Source organism: Myotis nattereri (genome assembly GCF_964212035.1).
Source record: "Myotis nattereri genome assembly, chromosome: 1".
Taxonomy (NCBI): domain Eukaryota; kingdom Metazoa; phylum Chordata; class Mammalia; order Chiroptera; family Vespertilionidae; genus Myotis; species Myotis nattereri.
The window spans coordinates 178,323,292-178,339,425 of record NC_138075.1 but is presented as its reverse complement, the minus strand read 5'-3'; the positions used below and the strand labels follow the sequence as shown (position 1 = coordinate 178,339,425).

At 40.5% G+C, this 16,134-nt stretch overlaps 1 protein-coding gene across 5 annotated transcripts in view; it reads right to left on the bottom strand.

Annotated features, from left to right (window-relative positions):
* Positions 1-16,134, bottom strand: part of RASGEF1B (RasGEF domain family member 1B) — a 525,540-nt gene that overhangs the window by 37,369 nt on the left and 472,037 nt on the right. The window lies entirely within an intron of this gene.

Sequence of the window (16,134 nt, the reverse complement as noted above, 5' to 3'; positions counted from 1 at the left end):
ATGGCTGTTGTCATGGTAACCATATACTCTATCACTGTATACTTGGTAACTATTTTTGAAAGGTAAAGACCTCAGCACTTCACCTTGTATAAATAAAAGGAGGTTGGAGGGAAGAAACAACGGAAACAAATACGTGCAGGAAAAGATCCAAAGGAAGAAACACACACACACACACACACACACACACACACACACACACGGAGACTATCTTGCCAGCTATGTTTCCTTGAATAAGTGAAGTAGCTTTTATAAACTTCAGTTTTCCCATATATAGAGCAACACTATTCATACCTGTCTTTTAGGGCCATAATTAGGCTTACTAGATACAGAAACCTGTTGTGTTTTTTTTTGTCCCTGCACCATCTTCTACCCTTCCCTCCTCCTTCCTGGGGTGGAACCAGTCCTCCTGCAGTTCACTTTGCCTATTCGTAGCTGATTTCTACCTTCATTTTCCTCATCTGCACCTGCTCTCACTTCTCTTCCTCTAATTATATTCCCTCCTTCGCTTCTGCAAATGGGTGTCCCTGACTCAGTAACTCACTCTCACTTATCCCAGCCTCTCTGCCGTTTGAAGGAGAAACCGAAAAGCCAAGAGAGGTTGGCTGGGCCACTCATGCAGAGTAAAGCACAGAGGCGTGGGCAGCCCAGCCCAACTGTGGTGGCTGGTTAGTCTTTCACGCTCAGTTTTCCATCCTGATTCTGTAACAAACAAGCCATAGGAAGCTAGAAAAGTCATTTACAATGTCGAGATTTCTGGTCCTATAGCAATAAATTAAGAGTTTTGGACTAAATCATAACTTCTTAATGGAAAATATTTGACATATCCTTTGTAACCTCTGGATCCACCCACCAACCCAAAAGATTTTGCACGGTGACCGGGGGGAGGGGGGGAAGGGGGCACAGGGGGGAGGGGATGTCCCTCAGCCTGGCCTGTGTCCTCTGGCAATCTGGGCCTCCTCAGGGGATGTCAGGCCTAAACCGGCAGTCGGACATCCCTCTCACAATCTGGGACGCTGCATGCACCAGTGACCATACTTTTCAAGCAGGTGAAAGGCATCTTGCTGTTGTATGGGCAGCTACATTTTTTTTGTCCTGATTATAAAAAGTAGTGCATAACTTGATCCTTCTGAAGCAGTAGTACCATTTCCCCCATCTTATGGTGGAAAAACTGAAGCAGAGAGAAGTTAAGTCATTGGCTTTGTCACACAGTTATAAGTGTCAGAATCAGGGCTGACCACAAAATGTGCAAGCCAGAGTCCATGCATGTCATCGCTGCATCATCCTGTTTTATCAGTGTTAGAGTAGCCTTGCCAGGTTTTAATTTTTACATCTAAGAGACTGTTCCCAACATATAGGGTAGGGTCCCTAGGCCTGGCCAGCAATCAGGGCCATCTGTGGGGTGACAGGCAGGCGGTGATCAGGGAGCCCTGGCTGGCACTCACTTTAGCTGGCGGCCTGGCACCACCCACTGGCTGGCCCCGCGTTGAGCGCCTGCCCCCTGGTGATCAGTGCACGTCATAGCGGCCGGTTGTTCTGCTGGTCATTCTGCTGGTCATTCCGTCATTCGATCTATTTGCATATTAGGGTTTTATTATATAGGATGTGGCAATGCTTTATCAAACCACATTTCTGGTGGATCCCCAGGGCCCCTTCCAGCTCCCTATATGAGAGGTGATACCTAGGGGGAAGCTCCAAAGCTAGGTGGCCCAAACCCTAATCCCAGCTCTAGTGCTTGGTCAGCCATTAGACCTTAGAAAAGGCACCGCAAGACTCTGGCCCCACTCTACTCATCTGAAGACAGCAATCGTGGTTTACATAGGTAACTTCTTCAATAGGGCGCTGAGAAGAATAAAAGAGATAATACATGAAATGGGTTTGGAAACTTGCCATTTAGAGGAGCCTTCCCTGACCCCCACTCCATAGCTTCCTTCCCTGTTTTGTTTCCTCCATAGGACTTACCACCATTAGACATACTTATATTTTACTTATTACTGTCCCTCTCCCCTCACTAGGATATAAGCTTAATAACAGGCAGTTTGTTGTTGCCACTATAGTTGTTTTCCTTCTGTATTTTCAATGTTTATAACAGTGTCTCACTCATTATGAGCACTCAATTAAATATATGTTGGCCGAATTCATTAATGCCTAGCACATGGTAAGCACTCAATAAGTAACATGAGTATTCAATTATTCTCTCTTGAAATAATATGATTATGTATTGATTATTCTCTATCATGAAAAGATATTCTTTATGTTCTCTACTTTTAATAGTTTCTGTCTGGTCTTTTGACTCCATTAACTCAATTCTTATCTTTGTAAATGTTGGTAAGCTCAATAATACTAGTCAAATTGGTGCAAACAAAGCCCTGTTGAGTAGGACTTCACTCTAGTAACAAAAATAGACTCCTATATTGAGCTCCTGCTAAATAGCAGGCTTTGTGCTAAACATTGTTTTGCTTTCCTCTTGAACCTCAGGTGCACACAATAACAGCAAGCATCAGGACGGATCCATTCCAGCACTTCAGTTTATTCTAGTCTCTTTCCCATTTAGAGTCCCAGTTTTCACCAGCCCAGCGGTGCTGACTCTTTCACACAGTATCCAGTGTGCGTTTCAATCCACCTTTCATGAGCAATGATGGCATTGTTCTGTGTGAGTGCCCATGAGTGTATTTATGTAAATGTTTCTGTGCAATCCATCTCATTCTGCCACTCGCTGGTTTCCCTCTAGCTTTTGATTTTGATCATCCATCCATGTTGATATATTGATGTTGTGCACTCCTTTTACTCCCGGTTGAGTATTTCACCATATTTGTGTTATGCTTTTTTTTTACATGTGTTATCTGCTGTCCTCATCAAGCCCCTGAGATATAGGAACGATTGTGTCCCTTTCTGAGATGAAGGGATGAGGCTTAGGAAGGTAAGTAACTTGCCAAGGCCATTCAGCTGAAGAAGCCATGAGTTCAATGCATATCTCTCTGACTCCAATGCTCCCATCTTCCCACTATATAAACTGGGTAAGATTTATGAAATATGCCTGAAAAAAATATCCTCAACCATTCACTGGATTCAATTTACGTGTCTAAGATATTGCTGTTAAAACTAGTAGATATGTGTGCAGCAGCACAACAGGGCTGTGCGTGGGAGCACTGGGTCAGACTGGTGGCGGGTGGGGAGCACCCGGGGGACCTGGGCAGAACGAACAGCAGCCTTCAGGGAGGCAGCATCCACTCGGGCTGCACCACCACGGTGCCCCGTGTGCCACTGAGCATAATCATCTCAGCACTGCCGTCTGTGGTGGACCCAGCCAAGCTTCAGAGCCTCAAGGACATGATCCAGAAGGACCCAGACAGTGTGCCCCCATCAATGTCCTGTGGATCAAAGGGGCCCATGGTGGGGACTTCTTCTGCTCCTTCGGGGCTCCCACCGCTGTGCGGCCTCCCAGGAGCCGTACCCAGGTGAGAGACCACCCCTGCCAAGATGGTCCTGTCCACCCTCTTGGACCTAATGGTGTATACCTGGGTGCGTCATGCAGGACTTACACTAGCAGTCTCCTTGGTACCTGTCACCACTCCCAAGAGTCCAGAAGACATACCTGACCACCAGTGGGCTGGCCCATGCAGAGGTGTAGCTGGGGGTGCATTCCCTTGGCACTTGCAAGGAGAGTCTAACACTAAGCACCCCCTTTGCTAACTACACCTTGGACTCACTGCTGAACAGTGTGGGAGACCCAAGTCCCACTGCTGTGAAAATGGGTCATGTCTTTGCTCTCAAGGGGTTATTGAGAGGGGAAAGTGAAATAGGACACAGGTTTGGAGAGCCACATGCTACTGGCTCCAGAGCCCCGAGGACAGGATCCTTATGCATTTGTGCGTATGTTTGTATATCCTATTATGTAGAATACAGTTAGCTGTGGGTAAACAGAACCTAGGTTACAGTGGCTTGAACAAAGAGAAGTTAGTTTTTCCACATAGCATCAATCCTGGAGACAGGCGACTAGTGGTTTTGGTTTAACAACTCAACGAAGTAGAATGCACTTTTCTGCGAACCTTCAGACTTTCCTTCATTGCTTGTTACTTCATGGTCATAAGACAGCTGCAGTACCCCCAGGAATCATGGCTATGTTCAAGGAAGAAAGGAGTGGGGGAGAAATAAGGGCCAAGCCACTGTACCTGTCAACTTCTATCCTAAAGTTTTCAGAGGCCTGTTTCCTACTCCCTGCCCTGCATATTCCCACTAAGGTCTCTTGACCCAAACCAGCTACTATCACCACCCCTAGCTACAATGAAAATTAAGATAGCAGGGAACAGAACTGTCACAAACGAGTGAACCAATCATATGCTATCTCCTGGGTTTGGCGTACTGCCTCCTGAAATAAAACTGGACTATCATCACCAAGAGAGAAATGGGGAATAACAAACATCCCAAAACTTAACAGCTAAAAACAAGTCATTTATTTGCTCGCACTGCTGTGGGTGGGCAGTTTGGACTGGGCTTATCTGAACAGTTCTGCTGATGTCACCTAGAGTCACTCCTGGGACTACAGTCAACTAACTGTCCCTCAGATGAGGCTGGATGGTCTGTGATGGTCTGGCTATTGGCAGGCTGTTGGCTGGGTGACTTGGTTCTTCTCCACGCGGCCTTAATCACATGATGGCCTCAGAATTCCAAGAAAATGAAAGTAGAAGCTGCAGTTTCTTAAGTTCTAAGCCCAGAATTGATACAACATCAATTCTACTAAGTGCTTTTGGTCAAGCAAATCATAAAGCTGGCCCAGATTCAAGGGAACAGCCTATTTCTCTTAGAGAATCTGAAAATAATTTGTGCCATTTTTTATTTATCACAAATGATTTGCATAGGCAAATAACAGTATTTCCCTCTCACTCTGTTTCTCTCTCTTCCTCTCTCTCTCTCATTCTCTCTTTCTCTTTCTCTCTCTCTCTCTCCCTTCCTCCTTCTGTCCAGGCTGAAGTCACTAATCCATTGTCCTGGCCCTCAAATCTCGAGGAGGAGGTGATGGGGCAGTGGTGGGCCCACCTGATAGCGGAGTCTCTCGTTGCCTGCACTGGTGGGATGAGGTAAGCCGGGTGGAACATTCCAAAGGGGCCTCTGAAAACCAAGAGTCCTGGGAAGGAAAGGTGCAAAGTGAGGCTGGCCTTGCATTCCCTCCCCTGCTAAGGGATCTTAGTCATTTTCAAGCCTCAGTTCCTCCAGCTCAGTAATGAAGACAACAGCTCTCCCACCCATTCTCTGTCCCTGGAAAAATGACTGAGGTGACCAATAGAATTTAAAAGGAAGATAGTTCTAGCCCTGACTGGAGTATCGTCTCCTACACTGAAAAGTTGTAGGTTTGATTCTTGGTCAGGGCATATATGAGGTTGCAGGTTCGATCCACAGTTAGGGGCCCATACAGGGGGCACCCGATTGATCTCTCTCTCTCTCTCTCTCTCTCTCTCTCTCTCTCTCTTACTCTCTCTCTCTCTTCCTTTCTTTCTCTCTAAAATCAATAAGCAGATCCTCAGATGAGTATTAAAAGTAAACAAACAAATAAATGAGTAAGCTTTAAAAATAAGGAATATGTATTTTTTTAAATGCAGTGTAATGTCCTAGATTAAATGTCAAATCCTCCATGGTGGTGCTGTCAGAGCCCGTCTCCCCGTGCCCGGGGCTCAGATGGCGGAGCCACTGACACCTGCCAGGTCGCTTGGCACCAGCCTCATCTACTTCCCGCCCGCCAGCTCCTGGAGGCGGGTGAGGCGGTATGCTCGCGGACAGAGACTTCAGTGCTAAAACAACCCTGTGGGTGTAGCACAGACACGCGTGGGCTTCTCAATGAGAGAGAACCCATAACATCCCTTCGCGAACGTGTTTTTAACTGTTCATGCTTCTATCCTTGGCGACTCTCAAATAGGCCTCAGAGTTTCCACTTGCCTGATGCAAAGACTGACCCAGGTTTCACGGAGGCCAAACCCTTGGCCCCTGGAGCAGCCCCATCTTTTCAAAAGGAAGGTCACCCTGGCTGTAGGTCCTTGCTCTTCATCACTTTGAATATTTCTTGCCATGCCCTTCTCTACCCAGCAAAGCTCATTTAGAATTGAAGGCCAGATAAAGAGCTTCACAGGCAAGAAAAAGCTAAAGGAGTTCATCACCCCCATGGGGCGGGGCTGGCCAACCTCCCTCGGCCCCTCCCCCCAGCCAGGCTGCCCCCAATCAGCCCCCTACCTCGATCAGGGTGGCTGGCTGGACGCCACTCGTGTACCAATTCATGCACTGGGCCTCTAGTTTTATATAAAGAAAAAAGCAATTGCTGTTGCACAGAGAATAGAGTTATAGGAAGAGGAAGAAAATATAACGATTCCACTCTCACCCCCACCCCTTTCACAGAGAGCAGACCATAGAGAAAACCCCGTACTTTCCCCTTGCTTTTGCACGTGCTTTTCCTTGACTTCCCTTTCCTTAGCATCTGAGGGCCTGGAGTGAGAGGGGGAAGGAGACTGCTTGGCATGCTTTGGTTTCATGCCCTCTTCCTGCTTCTTGCCTGAGGAAGAGGAATTCTGTTCCTGGGCCAACCTAGCTTACTAGGGGCCAGGCTGGAATTTCATAGTAATAAAAAGTGTATGTGTATTTGGTATTGCTCTGTACATGCATTTCCCTGGAGTCTGAGAGAAGGATGATGAAGGACGGACACCAAGATTTAGATAGTCAAGATTCTGCGTCCCTGCCTAGTCATATCAATCCCTTCAAACTATAAAATGAATCCTGCCACTTACAAGCAATTTTTTGTGATGAAACACAGGATTGGGTCAGCCTTGGAATGGTCATCTCAATAATAATTCCCAACATGTGTTATAGTTTACAGTGTTCTTCCACATCCATTATCTCGTAGGGAGAACATTGGGTCTGTGAAGATCAGTCAATTATAACAGTGGCCATTACCGAGGCATATCTTTTCTTTCCTGGGATCACTAAAAATATCATAGACAGCAATTCATTTAAATTTGCTAAGAAAATACTCCTAAATAGAAGGGTATTGACTAGAAAAGATAACTTCAGGGAAGTCTCTTCCACACATCCCTCTGATCCCTAATCACTGTCACTTTTTATCTCCCAGACCTTAAACTGTACAGAAGAATGCAACGGCTGCCAGGAAAATTCCACAGCAGATACAGTGGGTTTCAAAGTCTGATAAGAAGATGTAAAAAATGACTATATTTTTATTATAGCAGACAAGAACTATTGAAAAGCAAATTTATTATTTTCCCTGTTTTGTTCCCTTATTGTTTCCCTAATTTGTCAATTCTTATATATTCTTACAAAGTAATTATTTGCAATATCCTCAAGCGGGATACTGATATTGAGAAATTAAATATAACTTGGCCTAACCACAGGGTCATAAGACAGTCTCATCATCTTCATTGATTATATAATGCACAGTGAATTATTATTTCTGCACTGAAAAAATATATTTCATAACCTTAAATGTGCATCATTTTGATAAGATACATATATCGTTGTTTTGAGTAGAAATTCAACTATGTTTAATGAGAGTATATTTAAAAGGTTCTTCATTCTATAAAATACTTATAGTTAATAGTAAGTATAAATATATTTCTCTATTCTAATGTCTCTTTCAAACAGTTTTTGTCTGGTTCCTATGAATGAATTGATTTTATAATGAACTAAGAAAAGATTTTTTTTGTTTCAAATTCTTATTATCTTTAATATTAAGTCTGATTGTCTTGCTAGATCCCTTCAGTTTTGACTAATTACCAATCTATGTCCTAGAACATTGAGTGGGAAGGGAGAAGGAATAAAATGAATAACATAATAATAAGATTTTAGAGCTGAGAGAGATATTGATGATCATCTCTTTTCATCTTTCCCCACCCCCATGCCAAGGCAGTTTTCTTAAAAGGCATTTTTGAGATGAGGAAATTGAATCCTAGTGAGATTAAATGATCTCTCTCCAAGGCCATCCAATAAGATAATAGCAAAGTAACAGGAGTCAAAGAGCCTTCATGATAAGCCCAAAACTTCAAACACTATATTTTACTCCCTAATTATTCCTGCATTGGTGAAATCTATGGAGCTACTTTGACATTATATTCGCTATTAAACACTTCTTAATAAAATGATAACGTATTCTCTAGATGTTGCTAAAGCCTTTTATTAGAATTCTCTGAATATGGTTAATACCATTTATCTTATGTAACATTTAAGATAGTAAATTAGTAAACTCTCTGTTGCTTTATCATTAAAGTAACATGGTCTGGACTATTAATCAGACTTCATAAAGTTTATTGAAGAAATTATGTTGATCAAAGAACTTATCCAGTAAGCATTTACTATTGTCATCATGAAACCATCCCTAAGGTACTTCCTCTTTTATATAATAAAATAATTTATTTTCATAAAACGCCATCATTTAAAAAAAATATTAGAGCATTATTGTGCTTTCTAGATGATTCTGGGAAGGTTAATTTTGTAAAATGTCCAAACATTCATTTTAACACATGGAAATCATTATTTCCATGGTAAAACCAGAATTTCTGTAAAATATATTTAGCTAGATATTGCTTTGTGAAAATATAATGCTGAATATATTTTCTGCACATGGAGCAAATCATGTGGTTTACCTGTATTTCTCCAGCGAGTTAGAGAAAGTGGCTGTCTCTGGGAATGGGTGGAAGGGAGACTGGGATGGAAGACAATGGGAACTTCAACTTTATGTGTAGTGTTTGATCTCTTCCATAAAGAAAGACATAAAGCAGACATGACAAAATGTTCATTGGCATCATTTGTGCATGATGGGTACACGGGTGTTTTTACTTACATATTTTGTAAATTTCTTTAAAAAAACAAAAGAATTTTATAATCAAAATTGGATATTTTCATAGAGCCATACTGCTTAGTCTTAAACTATATTTAAAGTTTACATTTTAAGGCAATACATACTGGCAAAGTTATTGTTTTACCTTTTTCTGCTCACTGATTAGTCACATTTATAAAATATAACTGTCAATCAAAAGTACAGAGAATTTTATTTGGTATCACTGTACAAAATGATAATATGTAAAAAGTTTATTAAAGAATATTATGCATCTCCCATAGTTTATTACAATCAGCTCCTCTTGCTTTTTTATGTGATTGTGTGTATCCCCTTTCAGACAGTGATATGCATTGTGAATAAACACACAAAAGAGCTTTGATTCTTGACTGAAGCCTGCTTTAAAGTCAAATCTCCCACAGGCCAGCACCACTAGCATATGATTAGTGTTTCTAGGGCCTGGAATTAACTGGTGATAATTTTAGAATCTATAATTATTCACATAATTGTCTCTAATGAGCTGTCTCTGAAGAGTGGTCAAGAACTAAAGGCAAATGAAGGTTGTATACAAAGGATGGATACAAAGTCCCCACTAGTGGAATGGTCCCTTTACTTCAGGTCTGTTGAGAGAGAGTCAGGTGTGTGTTTTAAGAAGTGTTTGGATGAGTGACTAGTGTGAAAGGATGTGGCTGTTGCTTATAGTAGTAGAGTTTGCAAGAGAAGAGAAAATTTTCTGGCTCAGATTATTGGCTCAATGATTTTAAAGAGATTTTTGCCCTAAGAAAATGTACATAAAGAAATAGGCCTAAGAAAAACCAAGGCCTTTCCTACAGAGGTATGGATTTAACATCTCTCATGGAATGAAATTCACAACAAAGGGTAAAATAAAATGTTTCACTCTGGATAAAATTCCCCAGCTAAATAAAATATCCATCTTAGGTTTTGGGGTTTTTTTCATTGATTGTTTTGTTTTTTGTTCTTAAGAACTCACTAAAACTCTTCTTTAAATTTCTACGACCAACTATTACAAAAGGCAGTCATGAATCCAAACTTCCTAACTTCCAAAATATTAACAACAGGCTGTATATTTTCCCCAAAATAGTTAAACTAGGACATGCTGATTTGAGAATATCTCTAAATAGATGCAATTCTTGTTAGCCTTACTCCTGCTCTTAAGGCTAATGGCAGACATATACCATTTTTTGATTCAGAACATACAGTAACATAAAAATGAATGTGACTTTTTTTTTCTGTGTCTTTCTATTAGTGAGGGAAAAAACATATCTATTTCCAGAACCAATCTTCTAAAGTATATCACAATGACACAAACTCCAGGAACATATTACCTGACAAGTAATGTGCCTATTGAGCTTCACAAATTTTTAAAAATTTTATGTTCTTTTCTTTCTTTTCTTTCCCTTCCCTTCCTTCCTTCCTTCCTTCTTTCCTTTCTTCCTCCCTTCCTTCCTTCCTTCCTTCCTTCCTTCCTTCCTTTGGCAAACTAAACAGATGGTAAAAATTTTTCACTTCAAATCTCAGAGTAATCAACCTACCTTCAAGGAAGAAGGAATGTCTAAATCTCTTAAACAATAGCTCTTTTAGGGAGAAACAACCAGTATATTGAAATAAGTAATTTGCAAAAAAGCTGGCAGAACTTGTTCAAGAGCACACAAACACACAAATGAGGGAGGAAATGCAAAACAGGACAGCCTGCTCAGAGCAAACAGCAGCAGGGACCAGAAAAAGAGCAGTTGGCAGTTTTGCAAAGGGACTCTGGTCAGTGGAGGAGCAAATGAAGAGGATCCTATGAAAGGTGGCTCTCCATTAGAGAAGTTAACATCCCAGATTCTTAGTTTCCTCCAGTGTAAAATTTGGTGTGGATTGGATTACATGATTTCAGAGTTGTCTTCTAGCTGTCAAATGCTATTTCGTATTAAGACCCTTTTCATTGTTATTTTTTAGACCAGTTCCATCTGGATACCCTAGAAATGAGCCAAGAGAGTTGAGGAAAACCAGAAGTGATAGACCTGTCCCAAACCCACTGATTTTATGAATATTGGCATATTCTTTCCATGCAGCTCAATATCTGCCTCACTATAGTGAGTATGATGCCTGCATGAGTCCCTAGGGATCTGTTTTCAGGTTTCCCTAAGGCTTGGCCTATGTTAGAGGCAGTAGCTGCAACTAAGTGTGCCATGGCATGGTGATACCTGCTCTGGGTTTGGTTAGTGAGACTTGAGATTTAACTACGATGATGGAAGGTCCTTTTCTGGGGTTGCTTTCTTATCCAATGACTATGCATTCCATAGAGGGTGACCAAACATTCCAATTTTCCCAGGACTGCCCTGGTTTTAGCACTGAAAGCCCTTTGTCTTGGGCAAATCCTCAGTTCCAGGCACACTGAAATGATTGGTCACCCTAATTCCATGGATATTTACTGAGATATTACTGTGGACCAGGCCCTAGAAAAGGCATTGGGAACCAATGAGAGCAAAATAGACAAGGTTCTTGCTCTCATGGGATACCATCCAGGTGGTCAAGACAGACACTAATCTAGGGAAAAATAAACAACCAATCATTACAGAGAGATAATTACTGGCATAGAGAACGGCTGTTGGGCCCTGCTTGGAAGGGGCAGAGAAGGCTTCTCTTAAAGTAAGATGTGAAGGACGAGGAGTCAGATGTGAGTACTGACAGGACTGGTTAATTCTAGGTCATTTCTAAGAATGAAGAGGCATTTCAAGAAGACCTTATCATTCTCTAAAACTATCTTATTTATCCATTTACGTATTTACTATTAGGATTATATTTGGAATTAAAATTCTAATAGAATAATTAGAATAGAAAGTACACATGAGTGAAGACCTTAATATATATATAACTCCTATGCCCACAACAATACTTGGTGCTTAATATATACTGAATAACTGAGTGAAAATCTTGCTTCCTTTTGATGTACTATGCAGCTCCCTAAACTCACTTCCCTGAATTATTTCTCTTTTTTCCACCAGCTTGTCCATATGGAGTTATAGATCCTGTTGGCCATGGGACACCCAAGCTTTAGGCTAGAGCTCTTCTGAGCCAGTCTGTGCCTATTAGCTCCAAGTGAAATTTCTGAAGCCTTGTCCTTTGCTCTGGACCCATGTATTGGCTCATGAGATGTTAGGTGCTCTGCTACCTAAGTTGAGGAGAGATTTATCACATAGTTTCAAGCCTTCAGCTTTATGATAACTGGCCTCCAACAGTGGGTTGTAGTGTTACTAATTAAAAGGTCTAACAAACCCACCATTTCCATCAGGAAACTTCTCACCTCCCCCAGAATAGCTCCCCCCTTATGACCTTTTAATTTCTGATCATGTTACCTTTATTCTCAGGGTCCTCTTGGGTTCTTTATTGATGCTTGTTGCCTGCATTCAATCAGCAGCTATATCCTCTCATATTCTACCCTCCAAATTCTCCTTCCCTTCCCTTGCCATTTCTGGTCCCATTGCATTCAAAGATTAAAGAAGCGACCACCTACTTGGTTGGTACCCTCTTCTTCATCGCCAAGACACATACAAATATACACACAATATACTGCTAGGATAGACTCTTCCTGATATGTGATATCTCTGGAATTTGAATTGCTCACGTGATTAAAAGCTGATAGTGGTTTGCTCTATTGAAGAAATCAAGGTTCTCAACCAACTTTCCAATCTTATCTCATATTTTTGTTTTTACTTACATAATAACGCAATTGAGATAACTGACTCTAGGGAAAAGTGTCTATGTTTTCCCATCTCTATAACTTTTCTATACTATTCTATTTACCTGGAATAAACTTTCATAGTCCCAAAATATATTGCAAATGACTGTTTCTGCCTGCATTTTAGAAATCCATTGAAATTATATTAAATTTAAGTTCCTATAGTGAACGTTTAATATATGGCACAGCCTTAATAATGAATCATAATGACTACCCTCTGATAATTAGTACTAAAAACACATTTTTGAGCACTAGTTGAGTTCTCCTGTTGTAGGTGTTAGGGATTCAAAGCTATGGTCCCTAGTGCTAAGTTGATAGTAATGGAAGTGATTGAAGGATTCAGCACTGGCAGTCACTTTGAGCATCAGAGGGTTTTCTGTATAAGCAGGAATCATTTCTGGCCATCCAAATTGATTTTAAGAAAAGGTGGTGGTGGGTGACTAACATATTGAGCATATACTGCATGCCAGGGATTGTGCTAAGTGCTTTTTATATACATATATTTCTTTAGTCTGCACAACAATCCTAGAAAGCACAAATAGTATCTCCATCTTATTGAAGAGGAAATTGAAGCTGCGTTTTAAAAAATCGCCCAAGAACAAACCCCTGGTAAATGACAGAGCCAAGATTTGGATCCAGGTGGGCCTGACTCTGCAGCCTTCCTATGACAAGGAGGACACAGAGCAGACACATGAACAGCAGGTGGACTTGCACTGTAGTAGATGCTGTAATTGAAATAAATCCAAAGCGTACGTGCTTTCCATGACCAAGTGGTCATGGCACAGTTTGGGGGTGGAGCAACACTGCTGTAATGATCACGATCACCCACAACGGAAACAGGAAGAACTCGGTTCAAATCTTGACTCAGTGTGAACCTGAAGGAGTTTAATCATTGCAGGCTTCAGTTTTTTCACTTGTGAAATTAAAACAATGATGCTTATTTTAGAATAGAAACAATATCGTGCTATAAAGTCATTAGTACAGTACCTAGAACATGGAATTCACTCAATAAATGGTAGTCAATTAAATATAATTGTCATCACTACTCAGCAGCCTCTTTCATCCTTAATACCTCAGCCTCTTCCAAACTCCTTTAAAAAGTCTGACTGTATTTGCTTTTCTATATGATATGTGTAATTTGAGTGTTGAAGAACCATTTGAAAGTTGCTGCCACCCTTAAATACTTACACACGCAGCTCCTAAAAGTAAGGACATTCTTGTACATATGTATATACCTAAGCTCCTAAGAAAAAGCAACAATATTAACTAATAACATTTAATTTCTAGTATATATTTAAATATTTAAATTTCCTAAATTGTCTCCAAAAACTATTCCAAAGGATGTTTTGAATCAGAATGCAATCCAGTTGATGAGTTATATTTGGTTGTTGCTTCTTTGTTCTCCTTCAGTCTCTATCAGTCCCCTCTCCACTCCCAGCCCTTTGCCGCTTTTCACAACATTGCTTTTTTTGAAGAAACCAGGCCACTTGTCCTGGAGAAAGTACCACTTTCTGGATTTGTGTGATACCTTCCCTCATGGTGCCTTTTCACTTGTTCCGTCCTCTAAGTTATATGTACCTGGGAATGCAGATCTTAAAGCCTTACTGCTTTTTAGTTAAACACTGTGGCAAGAACGCTTCAAAGTTGATGCTGTGTAGTTCATATTACATCACATAAAAATTTCCATGACCACTTCCTCTTCAAAATATTTTGTGGTTTTGTCGCTCTCTCTGGGGTATGGCTAGACCAACCAGTGGTTTTCCACTCTGGCTTCGCTTAGAATCTTCTGGGGGAGTTTTAGAAATATTTGTTACTGAGTTGCACCCTCGAATATTTGGCCTGGGGCCCAGGCATGGATATTGTTGTGAAGCCTCCCCAGGTAATCAGGGTAAAGAGTGACTGGTTTACAACTCAAACTGTGAGAAGGCAAGGGGTACACCTTCCTTACTGACTGCTACAGATGTTCAGTGTGCAGCAGAATACCTGGCTTGTAATTACTGCTCAGTGCTACATGCAGAATTAAGTTTCGACAGATAGGCATCTTCCTTTCATACTATAGCTTGTTCACTTTTTCTAAATGTGTACAATGAAGACAATAGGTAAATTTTATAGCAGGTTTAATGAGAACATGCCACTATTTCCCAAATTTCTGAAAGCTACATCATGACAGAAAAAGAATCATTTCAAACTTCTGAGAGAGGAGAAAGTGCAAACAATAATTTAGCTATAGTGTTAGATTAATTCAGTTGCAGACAATTCCGTTTTTTAAATTCCGTTCACATTTCCAGTTCTTCCAGTTCTTATTGTAAAGACTGGTGAAATGATTCTAAAATTACTTACAGAGGAATTCTTCTCAAATCATTGCCCGTGTTTTAGCTGTAATTGTTTCTTTCAAATATACTGAGCAAATTTCAACCAGGTGGAGGAGTGCAATAGAAAGAGAAGGACTTCGGGTATATTTATGCTTTTATTTGTTCAATTCAACTTCAGCCAAATCTTAAAAGCAGAATAAAAAAATGTATGATTTGTTAGGGCTTGCCAAAACCAAGTGATCATAGTTTCAAATTCAAAAATAAAAATAAGAATGACCACCTTTTACTTTTTTTAAAAAAAAAAAAGCCTATCCCATAGCAAACTTAGGAAACACTCTGAGAATACACACTTATTTATTGCACTTCCACTAAATGGAAGACATCAACAGCCTAAGAGAAAATCAGCAAAGGATATGATCACATAGTTTGTATCTGAAAAGTCTTTTACATGGGTGAAAGATGCTTAATCTGACTCATTAACAAAAAGGCAAATAAAAACTATACTGAGATCTTTTTCTATTACTCACCAGATTAGCAAAAATCCATTGCAGGGGATTACAAATACATGTACTTTTTGATCCAGCGATATCAGCTAATGAAAATCATTCTACAGATACATACCACTCATGATATGAAATAACACATAGACAAAGTTATTCATTTCCTCAGGAAAACAATTAGACTCAACTAACTGTCCTAAGATTTTTAAAATTTGTTATTTATTGACTTTAGAGAGTGAGAAAAACATTGATTTGTTGTTAGACCTATCCATGCATTCATTGGTTGACTCTTGTAGGTGCCCTGACTGGGAATCAAACCCTAACCCCTGATGCATCAGGACCGCACCCTAATCAACTGAGCTACCTGGCCAGTGTTAACTGTCCTAAGTTTTGAAACATTCACAGAATCAAACACTTTGCAAGTATAGTAAAAATTACTAAGATACTATAGTGTCATGGAATGCTCATATGCTATTAATGAAAAAAGGTACAGATTATTATGTAGTATATAGTGTAACATACATAAAAGGGAAAAAGAATGAACATATATTGGTACTGTATTATTTTTTACATGAAAATTTGGGGGCAGATAAACAAGGGATGATAAGTGGTTAGCTATTGGGGGAGGAGATGGGAACTAGGCAGGTGGCAGACAGTGAGAGGGAGAAAGAGGAAGGAAGCCTTTTCTAAGACTCCTTCTCATGCTTCATGGTGCTTGAAGTCTGTGGATATATGACATATTCAAAAATTCAA